The sequence below is a fragment of the Arachis hypogaea genome, chromosome 11, assembly GCF_003086295.3.
Source record: "Arachis hypogaea cultivar Tifrunner chromosome 11, arahy.Tifrunner.gnm2.J5K5, whole genome shotgun sequence".
In the NCBI taxonomy this organism is placed as follows: domain Eukaryota; kingdom Viridiplantae; phylum Streptophyta; class Magnoliopsida; order Fabales; family Fabaceae; genus Arachis; species Arachis hypogaea.
The window spans coordinates 98,608,442-98,622,704 of NC_092046.1; the positions used below are offsets into that span (position 1 = coordinate 98,608,442).

Consider the following 14,263-nt stretch of genomic DNA (forward strand, 5'->3'; position numbering starts at 1 on the left):
TCAAAGTGTTCTTGGTGTTCATCTTGACATTCATAGTGTTCTTGCATTCATCACATACTTTGATCAAAAAAATTTTCATGCATTGCATCATTTTCATGTTTTTCTCTCTCATCATTAAAAATTCAAAAATAAAAAAAAATATCTTTCCCTTTTTCCTCTCATAAAATTCGAAAATTTGAGTTGACTTTTTAAAAAAATTTTAAAATCTAGTTGTTTCTTATGAGTCAAATCAAATTTTCAATTTAAAAATCTTATCTTTTTCAAAATCTTTTTCAAAAATCAAATCTTTTTCATTTTTTTAGTTATTTTCGAAAATTTTAAAAATATTTTTCAAAAATCTTTTTCTTATCTTTATCACATAATTTTCGAAAATAACATCAGCAATTAATGTTTTGATTCAAAAATTTCAAGTTTGTTACTTACTTGTTAAGAAAGATTCAAGCTTTAAGTTCTAGAATCATATCTTGTGATTTCTTGTGAATCAAGTCATTAATTGTGATTTTAAATCAAATCTTTTTCAAAAACTAATTTCAATCATATCTTTTCAAAAATATCTTCTTATCTTATCTCTTTCAAAAATTTGATTTCAAAATATCTTTTCTAACCTCCTAACTTCCTATCTTTTCAAAATTTATTTCAACTAACTAACTAACTCTTTGTTTGTTTATCATCTTTTTCAAAACTACCTAACTAACTCTCTCTCTCTAATTTTCGAAAATATCTCCCCTCTTTTTCAAAATTTCTTTTTAATTAACTAATTATTTTATTTTTTGATTTTAATCTTCGAAAATTTCTAATTTTTTTCAGAAACCATTTTCGAAAATCACTAACTCTTTTTCAAAAATTATTTTCGAAATTCTCCCTCTCTCATCTTATTCTATTTATTTATTCATCTACTAACATCTCCTCATCTCAAATCTCTGCTCCTATCATCACCTTTGTGTTTGGATTCTTCATTCTTCTTCACCCCTATTCCTTTTCTTCTTCTACTAACAATAAGGAACCTCTTTACTGTGACATAGAGGATTCCTCTTCTTTTCTTTTTCTCTTCTCTTTCTTATGAGCAGGGACAAAGAAAAAGGCATTCTTGCTGAAGCTGATCTAGAACCTGAAAGGACTCTGAAGAGAAAACTAAGAGAAGCTAAATTACAACAATCCAGAGACAACCTTATTGAAAATTTTGAACAAGTAAAGGAGATGGCAGCCGAACCCAACAACAATAATGCAAGGAGAACGCTTGGTGACTTTACTGCACCAAATTCCAATTTACATGGAAGAAGCATCTCCATCCCTACCATCGGAGCAAACAATTTTGAGCTGAAACCTCAGCTAGTTTCTCTGATGCAGCAGAACTGCAAGTTTCATGGACTTCCATCTGAAGATCCCTTTCAGTTCTTAACTGAATTTTTGCAGATCTGTGATACTGTTAAGACTAATGGAGTAGATCCTGAAGTCTACAGGCTCATGCTTTTCCCTTTTGCTGTGAGAGACAGAGCTAGAATATGGTTGGACTCTCAACCTAAGCATAGCCTGAACTCTTGGGATAAGCTGGTCAAGGCTTTCTTAGCCAAGTTCTTTCCTCCTCAAAAGCTGAGTAAGCTTAGAGTGGATGTTCAGACCTTCAGATAGAAAGAAGGTGAATCCCTCTATGAAGCTTAGGAGAGATACAAAGAACTAACCAAAAAGTGTCCTTCTGACATGCTTTCAAAATGGACCATCCTGGATATATTCTATGATGGTTTATCTGAGCTATCAAAGATGTCATTGGATACTTCTGCAGGTGGATCCATTCACCTAAAGAAAACGCCTGCAGAAGCTCAAGAACTCATTGACATGGTTGCTAATAACCAGTTCATGTACACTTCTGAGAGGAATCCTGTGAGTAATGGGACGCCTATGAAGAAGGAAGTTCTTGAAATTGATACTCTGAATGCCATATTGGCTCAGAACAAAATATTGACTCAGCAAGTCAATATGATTTCTCAGAGTCTGAATGGAATGCAAGCTGCATCCAACAGTACTCAAGAGGCTTCTTATGAAGAAGAAGCTTATGATCCTGAGAACCCTGCAATAGTAGAGGTAAATTACATGGGTGAACCATATGGAAACACCTATAATCCATCATGGAGAAATCATCCAAATCTCTCATGGAAGGATCAAAGGCCTCAACAAGGCTTTAATAATGGTGGAAGAAACAGGTTTAACAATAATAAACCTTTTCCATCATCCACTCAGCAACAGACAGAGAACTTTGAACAAAATATCTCTAATTTAGCAAACTTAGTCTCTGATCTATCCAAGGCCACTGTAAGTTTCATGAATGAAACAAGGTCTTCCATTAGAAATTTGGAAGCACAAGTGGGCCAGCTGAGTAAAAGGATCACTGAAATCCCTCCTAGTACTCTCCCAAGCAATACAAAAGAGAATCCAAAAGGAGAGTGCAAGGCCATTGACATAAGCACCATGGCCGAACCTGTAAGGGAAGGAGAGGACATGAATCCCAAGGAGGAAGACCTCCTGGGAAGTCCAGTGATCAATAAGGAGCTTCCCTCTGAGGAACCAAAGGACTCTGAGGCTCATCTAGAGACCATAGAGATTCTATTGAACCTCCTTATGCCATTCATGAGCTCTGATGAGTATTCCTTTTCTGAAGAGAATGAGGATGTTACTGAAGAGCAAGCTGCCAAGTTCCTTGGTGCAATCATGAAGCTAAATGCCAAATTATTTGGCATTGATACTTAGGAAGATGAACCTGCCTTGTTCACCAATGAATTAAGTGATCTGGATCAACTGACATTACCTCAGAAGAGACAGGATCCTGGAAAGTTCATAATACCTTGTACTATAGGCACCATGATCTTTAAGGCTCTGTGTGACCTTGGTTCAGGGATAAACCTCATGCCCCTCTCTGTAATAGAAAAACTGAGAATCTATGGGGTACAAGCTGCTAAAATCTCATTAGAGATGGCAGACAATTCAAGAAAACAGGCTTATGGACAAGTAGAGGACGTGTTAGTAAAGGTTGAAAGCCTTTACATCCCTGCTGATTTCATAGTCCTGGATACTGGAAAGGAAGAGGATGAATCCATCATCCTAGGAAGACCTTTCCTAGCCACAGCAAGAGCTGTGATTGATGTGGACAGAGGAGAATTGATCCTTCAATTAAATGAGGACAACCTTGTGTTTACAACTCAAGGATCTCTCTCTGCATCCATGGAGAGGAAGCATAAAAAGCTTCTCTCAAAGCAGAGTCAACCAAAGCCCCCACAGTCAAACTCTAAGTTTGGTGTTGGGAGGCCACAACCAAACTCTAAGTTTGGTGTCAAACCCCCATATCCAAACTCTAAGTTTGGTGTTGGGAGGTCTCAACAAAGCTCTGCACATCTATGAGGCTCCATGAGAGCCCACTGTCAAGCTATTGACATTAAAGAAGCGCTTATTGGGAGGCAACCCAATGTTTAATTATCTAATTTTATTTTTGTTTTTCATATTTTATTAGGTTCATGATCATGTGGAGTCACAAAATAAATATAAAAATTGAAAACGGAATCAAAAACAGCAGAAGAAAAATCACACCCTGGAGGAAGACCTTATTGGCGTTTAAACGCCAGTAAGAAGCATGTTTTGGGCGTTCAACGCCAGAACAGAGCATGGTTCTGGCACTGAACGCCAGAAATGGGCTGCATCTGGGTGTTTGAACACCAGAAATGCACCCTGGAGGAGAGCTGGCGCTGAACGCCCAGAACAAGCATGGTTCTGGCGTTCAACGCCAGAAATAGGCTACAAATGGGCGTTCAACGCCCAGAACAAGCACCAACCTGGCGCTGAACGCCCAGAGTTGTGTGCAAGGGCATTTTACATGCCTAATTTGGTGCAAGGTTGTAAATCCTTGAACACCTCAGGATCTGTGGACCCCACAGGATCACCTCGGGATCTGTGGACCCCACAGGATCCCCACCTACCTCCACTCACTTCTTCTCACCCCTCTTTCACACAATCCCATAAACACTCTTCCCCAAAACCCTTCACCAATCACCTCAATCTCTCTTTCCCATCACCTCTTCACCACTCACATACATCCACTCTTCCCCATAAACCTACCTCATAAACTCCACCTACCTTCAAAATTCAAAATCAATTTCCCACCCAAACCCACCCTAAATTGCCGAACCTTAACCCCCCTCCCTTCCCTATATAAAGCCTTCCATTCTTCCTCATTTTCACACAACACAACCCTCTCTTCTCTTCTTGGCCGAAACACACCTCCCCCTTCTTCTCCATCTTTTCTTCTTCTTCTTCTTCATCTTTTCTTTCTTCTCTTGCTCGAGGGAGAGCAAAATTCTAAGTTTGGTGTGGTAAAAGCATAAGCTTTTTGTTTTTCCATTACCATTGATGGCACCTAAGACCGGAAAATCTTCTAGAAAAGGAAAAAGGAAGACAAAAGCTTCCACCTCCGAGTTATGGGAGATGGAAAGGTTCATCTCCAAAGCCCATCAAGACCACTTCTATGATGTTGTGGCCAAGAAGAAGGTGATCCCCGAGGTCCCTTTCAAACTCAAAAGAAATGAGTATCCGGAGATCCGACATGAAATTCAAAGAAGAGGTTGGGAAGTTCTAACAAACCCCATCCAACAAGTCGGCATCCTAATGGTTCAAGAGTTCTATGCTAATGCATGGATCACTAGGAACCATGATCAAAGTAAGAACCCGAACCCAAAGAATTATCTCACCATGGTTCGGGGGAAATACTTAGATTTTAGTCCGGAAAATGTGAGGTTGGCATTCAACTTGCCAAACATGGAAGAGAACGCACGCCCCTACACAAGGAGAGTCAACTTTGATCAAAGGTTGGACCAAGTCCTCATGGACATATGTGTAGAAGGAGCTCAATGGAAGATTGACTCAAAAGGCAAACCGATTCAACTAAGAAGACTGGACCTTAAGCCTGTAGCTAGAGGATGGTTGGAGTTCATTCAATGCTCAATCATTCCCACTAGCAACCGGTCTGAAGTTACTATAGACCGGGCCATCATGATCCATAGCATCATGATTGGAGAAGAGGTGGAAGTTCATGAGATTATACCTCAAGAACTCTACAAGGTAGCTGACAAGTCCTCCACTATGGCAAGGTTAGCCTTTCCTCACCTCATTTGCCACCTATGCAATTCGGCTGGGATTAACATAGAGGGAGACATCCTCATTAAAGAGGACAAGCCCATCACTAAGAAAAAGATGGAGCAAGCAAGAGAGCCCATTCATGGAGCTCAAGAGGCACATGAAGCTCATCACCATGAGATCCCGGAGATGCCTCAAATGCATTTCCCTCCACAGAACTATTGGGAGCAAATCAACACTTCCCTAGGAGAATTAAGCTCCAACATGGGACAACTAAGGGTGGAACATCAAGAGCACTCCATCATCCTTCATGAAATTAGAGAAGATCAAAAAGCAATGAGGGAGGAGCAACAAAGACAAGGAAGAGACATAGAAGAGCTCAAGGACATCATTGGTTCCTCAAGAAGGAAACGCCACCATCACTAAGGTGGATTCATTCCTTCTTCCTATTTCTTCTTTTTTTCATTTTCTATGTTAGGTGCTTATCTATGTTTGTGTCTTCATTACATGATCATTAGTATTTAGTAACTTTGTTTTAAAGTTATGAATGTCCTATAAATCCATCACCTCTCTTAAATAAAAACTGTTTTAATGCAAAAGAACAAGAAGTACATGAGTTTCGAATTTATCCTTGAACTTAGTTTAATTATATTGATGTGGTGACAATGCTTCTTGTTTTCTGAATGTATGCTTGAACAGTGCATATGTCTTTTGAAGTTGTTGTTTAAGAATGTTAAATATGTTGGCTCTTGAAAGAATGATGACTAGGAGACATGTTATTTGATAATCTGAAAAATCATAAAAATGATTCTTGAAGCAAGAAAAAGCCAGTAACCCTTAAAACCAAAAGGAAAGGGCAAATAAAAAGGATCCTAAGGCTTTGAGCATCAGTGGATAGGAGGGCCTAAAGGAATAAAATCCTGGTCTAAGCGGCTAAACCAAGTTGTCCCTAACCATGTGCTTGTGGCGTGAAGGTGTCAAGTGAAAACTTGAGACTGAGCGGTTAAAGTCAAGGTCCAAAGCAAAAGAAGAGTGTGCTTAAGAACCCTGGACACCTCTAATTGGGGACTTTAGCAAAGCTGAGTCACAATCTGAAAAGGTTCACCCAATTATGTGTCTGTGGCATTTATGTATCCTGTGGTAATACTGGAAAACAAAGTGCTTAGGGCCACGGCCAAGACTCATAAAACAAGCTGTGTTCAAGAATCATCATACTGAACTAGGAGAGTCAATAACACTATCTGAACTCTGAGTTCCTATAGATTCCAATCATTCTGAACCTCAATGGATAAAGTGAGATGCCAAAACTATTCAAGAGGGAAAAAGCTATAAGTCCCACTCATATGATTGAAGCTATGTTTCATTGATAGTTTGAAATTTATAGTATATTCTCTTCTTTTTATCCTATTTGATTTTCAGTTGCTTGGGGACAAGCAACAATTTAAGTTTGGTGTTGTGATGAGCGGATAATTTGTACGCTTTTTGGCATTGTTTTTAGTATGTTTTTAGTAGGATCTAGTTACTTTTAGGGATGTTTTCATTAGTTTTTATGTTAAATTCACATTTCTGGACTTTACTATGAGTTTGTGTGTTTTTCTGTGATTTCAGGTATTTTCTGGTTGAAATTGAGGGACTTGAGCAAAAATCAGATTTAGAGGTTGAAGAAGGACTGTTGATGCTGTTGGATTCTGACCTCCCTGCACTCAAAGTGGATTTTCTGGAGCTACAGAACTCAAACTGGCACGCTTCCAATTGCGTTGAAAAGTAGACATCCAGGGCTTTCCAGCAATGTATAATAGTACTTTGGCTGAGTTTAGACGACGTAAAAGGGCGTTGAACGCCAGTTCTACGCTGCTGTCTGGAGTTAAACGCCAGAAACAAGTCACAAACCAGAGTTGAATGCCAGAAATACGTTACAACCTGGCATTCAACTCCAGAAAGAGCCTCTGCACGTGTAACATTCAAGCTCAGCCCAAGCACACACCAAGTGGGCCCCGGAAGTGGATCTATGCATCAATTACTTACTTCTGTAAACCCTAGTGACTAGTTTATTATAAATAGAACTTTTTATCATTGTATTCGTAGTCTTGGTTACTCCGGTTCCCCTCTGGGGCCGAGACCAATGAACTCCATTATCACTTATGTATTTTCAACGGTAGAGTTTCTACACTCCATAGATTAAGGTGTGGAGCTCTGCTGTTCCTCAAAGATTAATGCAAAGTACTACTGTTTTCTATTCAATTCAACATATTCCGCTTCTAAGATATTCATTCGCACTTCAACCTGAATGTGATGAACGTGACAATCATCATCATTCCCTATGAACGCGTGCCTGACAACCACTTCCGTTCTACCTTAGATTGAATGAGTATCTCTTAGATCTCTTAATCAGAATCTTCGTGGTATAAGCTAGATTAATGGCGGCATTCATGGGAGTCCGGAAAGTCTAAACCTTGTCCGTGGTATTCCGAGTAGGACTCTGGGATTGAATGACTGTGACGAACTTCAAACTCGCGAGTGCTGGGCGTAGTGACAGACGCAAAAGGATAGTAAATTCTATTCCAGTATGATCGAGAACCTCCAAGATGATTAGCCATGCAGTGACAGCGCATCGGACCATTTTCACAAAGAGGAATAGGATGCAACCATCGACAAGGGTGATGCCTCCAAACGATTAGCCGTGCTGTGACAGAGCATTTGGACTATTTTCCTGAGAGGATTGAAAGTAGCCATTGGCACCGGTGACATCCTTACAAAAAGCCAGCCATGGAAAGGAGTAAGACTGATTGGATGAAGACAGCAAGAAAGCAGAGGTTCAGAGGAATGAAAGCATCTCTATGTGCTTATCTGAAATTCTCACCAATGATTTACATAAGTATTTCTATCCTTATTTTATTATATTAAATTCGAAAACTCCATAACTATTTTATATCCGCCTGACTGAGATTTACAAGGTGACCATAGCTTGCTTCATACCAACAATCTCCGTGGGATCGACCCTTACTCACGTAAGGTTTATTACTTGGACGACCCAGTGCACTTGCTGGTTAGTTGTATCGAAGTTGTGACAAATTATGAATTGAGATTAGAGCACCAAGCCTTTGGAGCCACTACCAGAGATCACAATTTCGTGCACCAACCATCATGAGGAAGAGGTGCATAATCATATTAGAGAGGGTGCAGCTAATCATGCTGGGCATAAGAGAAGAGTTCTAGGCTCTTACATCAACCCAAACCCAGGAAACTGCAGAAGTAGCATCATAAAACCAACCATTCATGCCAACAACTTTGAGTTAAAGCCTCAACTCTTCACCCTTGTTCAAAAAAGTTGTTCATTTGGACGTAGTGCCCAGGAAGACCCCAACCAACATCTAACCACATTTGTGAGAATATGTGACACAGTGAAGTCCAATGGTGTCCATCCTGACGCCTACAAACTGCTTTTGTTCCTCTTTTCTCTCAGGGATAAGGCAGCAAAGTGGCTAGAGTCCTTTCCTAAGGAAAGCTTGACAACTTGGGAGAAGGTGGTTAACAAATTCTTGGCAAGATTCTACCCTCCCCAAAGAGTTAATAGGTTGAGGGCTGAGGTACAAACGTTCAGACACTAAGATGGTGAAACCTTCTATGAAGCATGGGAGAGATACAAGGAGTTGACAAGAAAATGCCCCCTGGACATGTTCAATGAATGGGTACAGTTGCACATTTTCTATGAAGGTTTGTCACAAGAATAAAAGAAGGCCTTAGACCACTCTTCAGGAGGTTCTCTCAACAAGAAGACAATTGATGAGGCCATAGACATCATAGAAACTGTTGCCAATAATGAATAATTCTATGCCTCTGATAGAAACTCAAACAGAAGGGTAATGGAGTTGATTCACATGGATGCATTGCTGGCCTAAAATAATATGATTACCAAATAATTAGCTGATCTCACCAAGCAGATGGAAAGGAATCAAGTTGCAGCAATCCATATCCAACCACCAGCTCAAGAAGGGGTGAATACAGATGAAGAAGGTGATTGGGAGCAAGCCAATTATGTTGGAAACTCATCAAGACAACCCTATGATCCACATTCCAAAACCTATATCCTGGTTAGAAGAACCACCCAAACTTTGGGTGGAGAAACCAACAAAATCAGAACCAAGGTCACAGAATGATGCACGGAAAACTTGTCTCGCAACAAATTTCCTTCGGCAAGTGTACCGAATTCGTCGTCAAGTAAAAACTCACAATAGAGTGAGGTCGAATCCCACAGGGATTGATTGATCAAGCAACTTTAATTAGAGGAATGTTCTAGTTGAGCGAATCCAGAATTTGAGTTGAGAATTGCAGAAAATAAAATGGCGGGAAGGTAAATGACAAAAAAATTAAAATGCTAGAATTAAAGAACTGAAAATAAATGACTGAAAGTAAATTGTTGAATTGTAAATGGGAATGGGGTATTGCTCATAAATATAAATGGCAGAAATTAAAGAGAATGGGTAAGATCAGAAATGGGGAGTTCATTGGGCTTAGGAGATGTTGCATTCTCCGGATCAATTTTATTTTCATCTCTTCCTCAATCAATGCACTCATTGATCTTCTTGGCAATCTTAAGTGATTGAATTACAATTTCTTGTAATTCAATCTCTCAAATCTTGATCAATAGCCAATTCCTTGGTCAATTGCTCATGAGAAGAGATGAAGTATGGTCACTGATTATACCACATGCATTTCCCAAATCAAGTGTTGAGAGGATTATAGTCACATATCCATCCAAACCCAATTTGGTCCAGCATGAGAAAGCATTTCTAGCATGATCTCTTCATTCCTCTTTCAAGGTTCAGAAGAGATCCAAGTATGAATAGCTTCTTTTCCAAGATAACTACCCAATTGGATGAAGATCGAAAGCTTTCAAGTAAAATCAAGAGAAAAGATAGAAGAAGAATAATGAAAACTAGTATTGATCCATCAAATTACAACAGAGCTCCCTAACCCAATGAAAGGGGTTTAGTTGTTCATAGCTCTGGAAAATGAAAACAAAGATGGAGAATACATGATGAAACTAGAAGTGCAGAGAAAGTAAATACAAAAAGTAATTCTATGCCCAGAGGCTCCCTATATTTTCCAACTCTCAAAATAATTCAAAGCTACTCCTATATATACTACTCTTCTGTTCTTCTAGTTGATTCTTCAAGTCTTGGGTATGGGCCTTTGGATCTTGAGTTTGAAGCAGTTCTCTTCTTCATTGGGCTGAGTTTTACTTGCAGAGAGAAAGTGTGAAGTGGGTAGAGACTTTAGCTCAGGACGTTAGTGGTGTTAACGTTTAGTGAAAATATGGGTTCGAGAACGTTAGTGACAATCACTTTTTCACTAACGTTTCTTACCAAAGTAAGAGCCACGTTAACTTCAACGTTAGTGGCACAAACGTTGCCACTAACGTTGCCTCTATGCCCTTCGCACACGTTACTGGGACTTACCATTCCCAGTAACATTGAGAAGTCTCCCCCTTCCCTACGTTAGAGTCCACGTTAACTTAGTTAACGTGGCTCTTTTAACGTAGGCTTGCCAACCTTCGAGAACGTTAGTGACACTTACCATTGTCACTAACGTTCCAATGTGCCCCTATTTCTCACGTTAGAGTCCACGTTAACTAGGTTAACGTGGCTTCTAACGTGGCCATGCAAGCCATCTCCAACGTTAGTGACAAAGTTGAGTGTCACTAACGTTGGCTCATCATTTCCTTATCCACGTTAGCTTCCACGTTAACTAAGTTAACGTGGGAGTTAACGTGGCTCATAGTGGCTTATGTGGGCTAATTCCAACGTTAGTGACAATGTTGGGTGTCACTAACGTTGGCGATCACCTCCCTTCTTCACGTTAACTTCCACGTTAACTAAGTTAACGTGGGAGTTAACGTGGCTTATTGGGGCTTGTGTGGGTTCCTTCCAATGTTAGTGACAATGTTTGGTGTCACTAACGTTGTCGACCACTTTGTCTCCTCACGTTAGCTTCCACGTTAACTAGGTTAACATGGAAGTTAACGTGGCTTATTGTGACTTGGCCAACGTTAGTGACAAAGTTGAATGTCACTAACGTTGGCTACCCCTTTTCTTCTTAACGTTAGAGGCCACGTTAACTAAGTTAACGTGGCAACTAACGTGGCCACTTATGAGCTTGGTCCAACGTTAGTGATAATGTTAAGTGTCACTAACATTGGCTCCATTTCCTTTCTTCCACGTTAGAGTTCACGTTAACTTAGTTAACGTGACTCTTAACGTGGGCAATGATGGCTTCGAGAATTGGCAATTACTTTTCTCATTAACTTTGCAAGTTACTCCCATTCCACGTTAGTGTTAACGTTAGTGTAACTAACATAGCCACTAATGTGGTTCTTCTTTGCTTCCTTTGTCCTGAAATCAAGCAATAAAGTGCATCAAAGTTCTAGTCCAAGTCATGGGAAATGCAACATCCAATTTATCCTTAAATTCATGCAAAATCCTCATGAAATCATGTAAAGTGCACAATGTATACTTGAATCAAGATGTAAGTGAATATCTACCTAAAACTATCTTATTTCCTAAGGAAATGCATGAAACTACCCTAAAAACAGTAAAGAAAAGGTTAGTGAAACTGGCCAAAATGCCCTGGCATCATAGAACCCAAAATTCCAACCAATACAATAATTTCACTTACCAACACCCCAATCAGAAATCATATCAACCCTCGTACAATAACTCTTTCCAAGCTCCATATCAAGCATCAAACAACCACTCTCAACCTCCCAACTCTAACCTACCTTCACCATCAGAAGATAGGATCTCCCGGATTGAAGCCTTGCTTGAAAACCTTTGCAAGAAGTTCCAAGACAACAAAGCATTCAAGGATGAAGTAAGGGCCAATATGAAGAACCAGGGAGATACCATCAAGAAGCTTAAATCTTAAGTAGGATACCTTTCTCAACAAATTCCCAAGCCTACTGATAGCATTCCAAGTGATACTGAGAAGAACCTAAGAGGAGAGACCAAGAAGGTGAGCTGGGAAGAATACAAAGCGATCACTCTAAGAGCTGAAGAGATTTTCGAAGAAGAATTTAACAAGTCATCAAAGCACATTCAGGAAATTCCAAAGGAGAAACTGGGAGAGAAAGAACAAGGAATTGACTATGCACACATGAATGACCCAATGGAGTAGGAAATCTTGAGCCCCTATGTACCAAAAGCACCATTCCCTCAAAGACTCAGGGGTGGTGAGAAAGAGAAGTCATACTCAAGGTTCCTAGATATATTTACATCCCTTCATATCAACATCGCTTTCATTGAAGCCCTTCAATAGATGCCTTCATATATCAAGTGCATGAAGGAGCTGCTGACCAAGAAAAATCCATTGAAAGGTGGACAAACAGTAGTGATGAATAAGAAATGCAGTGCTCTCATCCAAAAAGACTTGCCTACAAAGAAGAAGGATCCAGGGATCTTTCACATACCTTGTGCTGTAGGGGATACAAAGATTGACAGAGAATTTTGTGATTTGGGAGCAAGCATCAATCTAATGCCTCTGTCTCTCATGAAGAAGCTGCAAATCAATGAATTGAAACCCACAGATGTAATTATCCAATTGGTTGACAAGACTCAGAAACAAGCAATAGGTGTGGGTGAAAATGTACTGGTGAAGGTTGGGAAGTACTTCCTCCTGGAAGATTTTGTTGTACTTGAGATGGAAGAAAGCTATCTCCATCCAATCATTCTGGAGAGACCATTCTTGGCCACAGCCAGAGCACTCATAGATGTTGAGCAAGGAGAGTTGGTATTGAGAATAAATGATGAACAACTCACCTTTCATGTCTTCAAGCCCTCACATGAAGCTGAACAAGAAAATAGAGATCTAAAGGACGAGCACAATGAAGTGTTCTTGGAGGAAACAAATAGTGAATCACAAGAAGAGCACCTGAAGACCTCCTTGGTAGAAAAACAGGAGGTCCAAATGATACAACAACCAAGGAAGTCCAAGGAGGAGCTGGAACTACAAGATTCAAGAGGAACTATCAACAAAGATCCTCCTGCCACAAGAATCATCAAAGCACCACTGGAAGGAGAGAAGAGAGTTAGGAAGAAGGCACCAAGGGGATGGAGAAATAAGAAGATCCCTACAGAGAATTTTTCTCCAGGAGACAGAGTGATATCAATCCATCATCCACTAATCTCATCTCATCTCCCTATAATACCATCTCAGTTGCCTCAAGTATACTTAATCAATCGAATCCTCACCTTGCAGCATATGGAGATTCTTAAGGAAGCAACAAGAGATAGATTCACTGTGAGAGGAGAAGACCTGAGACATTATAATCCTCCCTGACAAAGATCAATCGTCAAGCTAATGACGTTAAAAGAGCACTTGTTGGGAGGCAACCCAACCAAAGGTAATTTTTTTTTTCATAGCTGTTTCAATAAAGGAGATAAGTAGATTTTTCTGCATTGCAAGGAACTAAGTTTGGTGTTGCACACCAAAGGAATTCAAAGGTGAATGTATAATTCTAGGTTTAGTGTCCCACAGATTTCACTATGAGCACATTGCATCCCCCAACATAATTAGTCGCTAGTTCCAAACAATCAGAAGAAACTACTTAACAATTGTTTCATTTTTTAGCTCATAGTTTATTTTTTTAATAAAAGCATTTTATGTTCCCTGCATGTATTCACTCTGCTGCATTTAAGAGTAGGAAAGGAATTAAGTTTGGTGTTCCCACACCAACTTAAGTCCAGAAAATCACAAGCATAAATGCATGCTAACAGTTTTTCAAGTGCTTGGGGGACAAGCAACTTCCAATAACGTTGCAGGAAGTCAATTAATCTCCCGGAGGATAAGATACACCATCATCCAAGGAGAACAAAGAAGGATACAAAAGCTATGGATGATGATGACAAAGAAGGAAACCAAGAAGAAGAGAAGAACAACAAGGGGAAGCATGTCAAAGAATGAAAGGTGGTAGAGTTTTAAGCTTTAAATAAGGAAAATCATGTATGAAATAGAACATGCCTCCATAGTAGCTTAGGAATTTCAATTCTGTTTTTGCATTTTATTTCTTTAGTTTATCTTTTGTTGCTAGTCTTGTTGCTTAGGCCACTGCACCAATGCTATGATTGTATGCTTGCTCTTAAGTTCAATAAAA

The 14,263-nt window shown here is 39.6% G+C and overlaps 2 non-coding genes across 2 annotated transcripts; both read right to left on the bottom strand.

Moving 5' to 3' along the window:
• Positions 1-1,596: 1,596 nt before the first annotated feature.
• On the bottom strand, positions 1,597-1,704 carry LOC112725265 (small nucleolar RNA R71). Its single transcript, XR_003164384.1, has one exon. It is a non-coding gene; the product is annotated as a small nucleolar RNA R71 (small nucleolar RNA).
• Positions 1,705-8,687: 6,983 nt separating this feature from the next.
• On the bottom strand, positions 8,688-8,791 carry LOC112724202 (small nucleolar RNA R71). The gene has a single exon (XR_003163377.1). It is a non-coding gene; the product is annotated as a small nucleolar RNA R71 (small nucleolar RNA).
• Between the last annotated feature and the right edge of the window lie 5,472 nt (positions 8,792-14,263).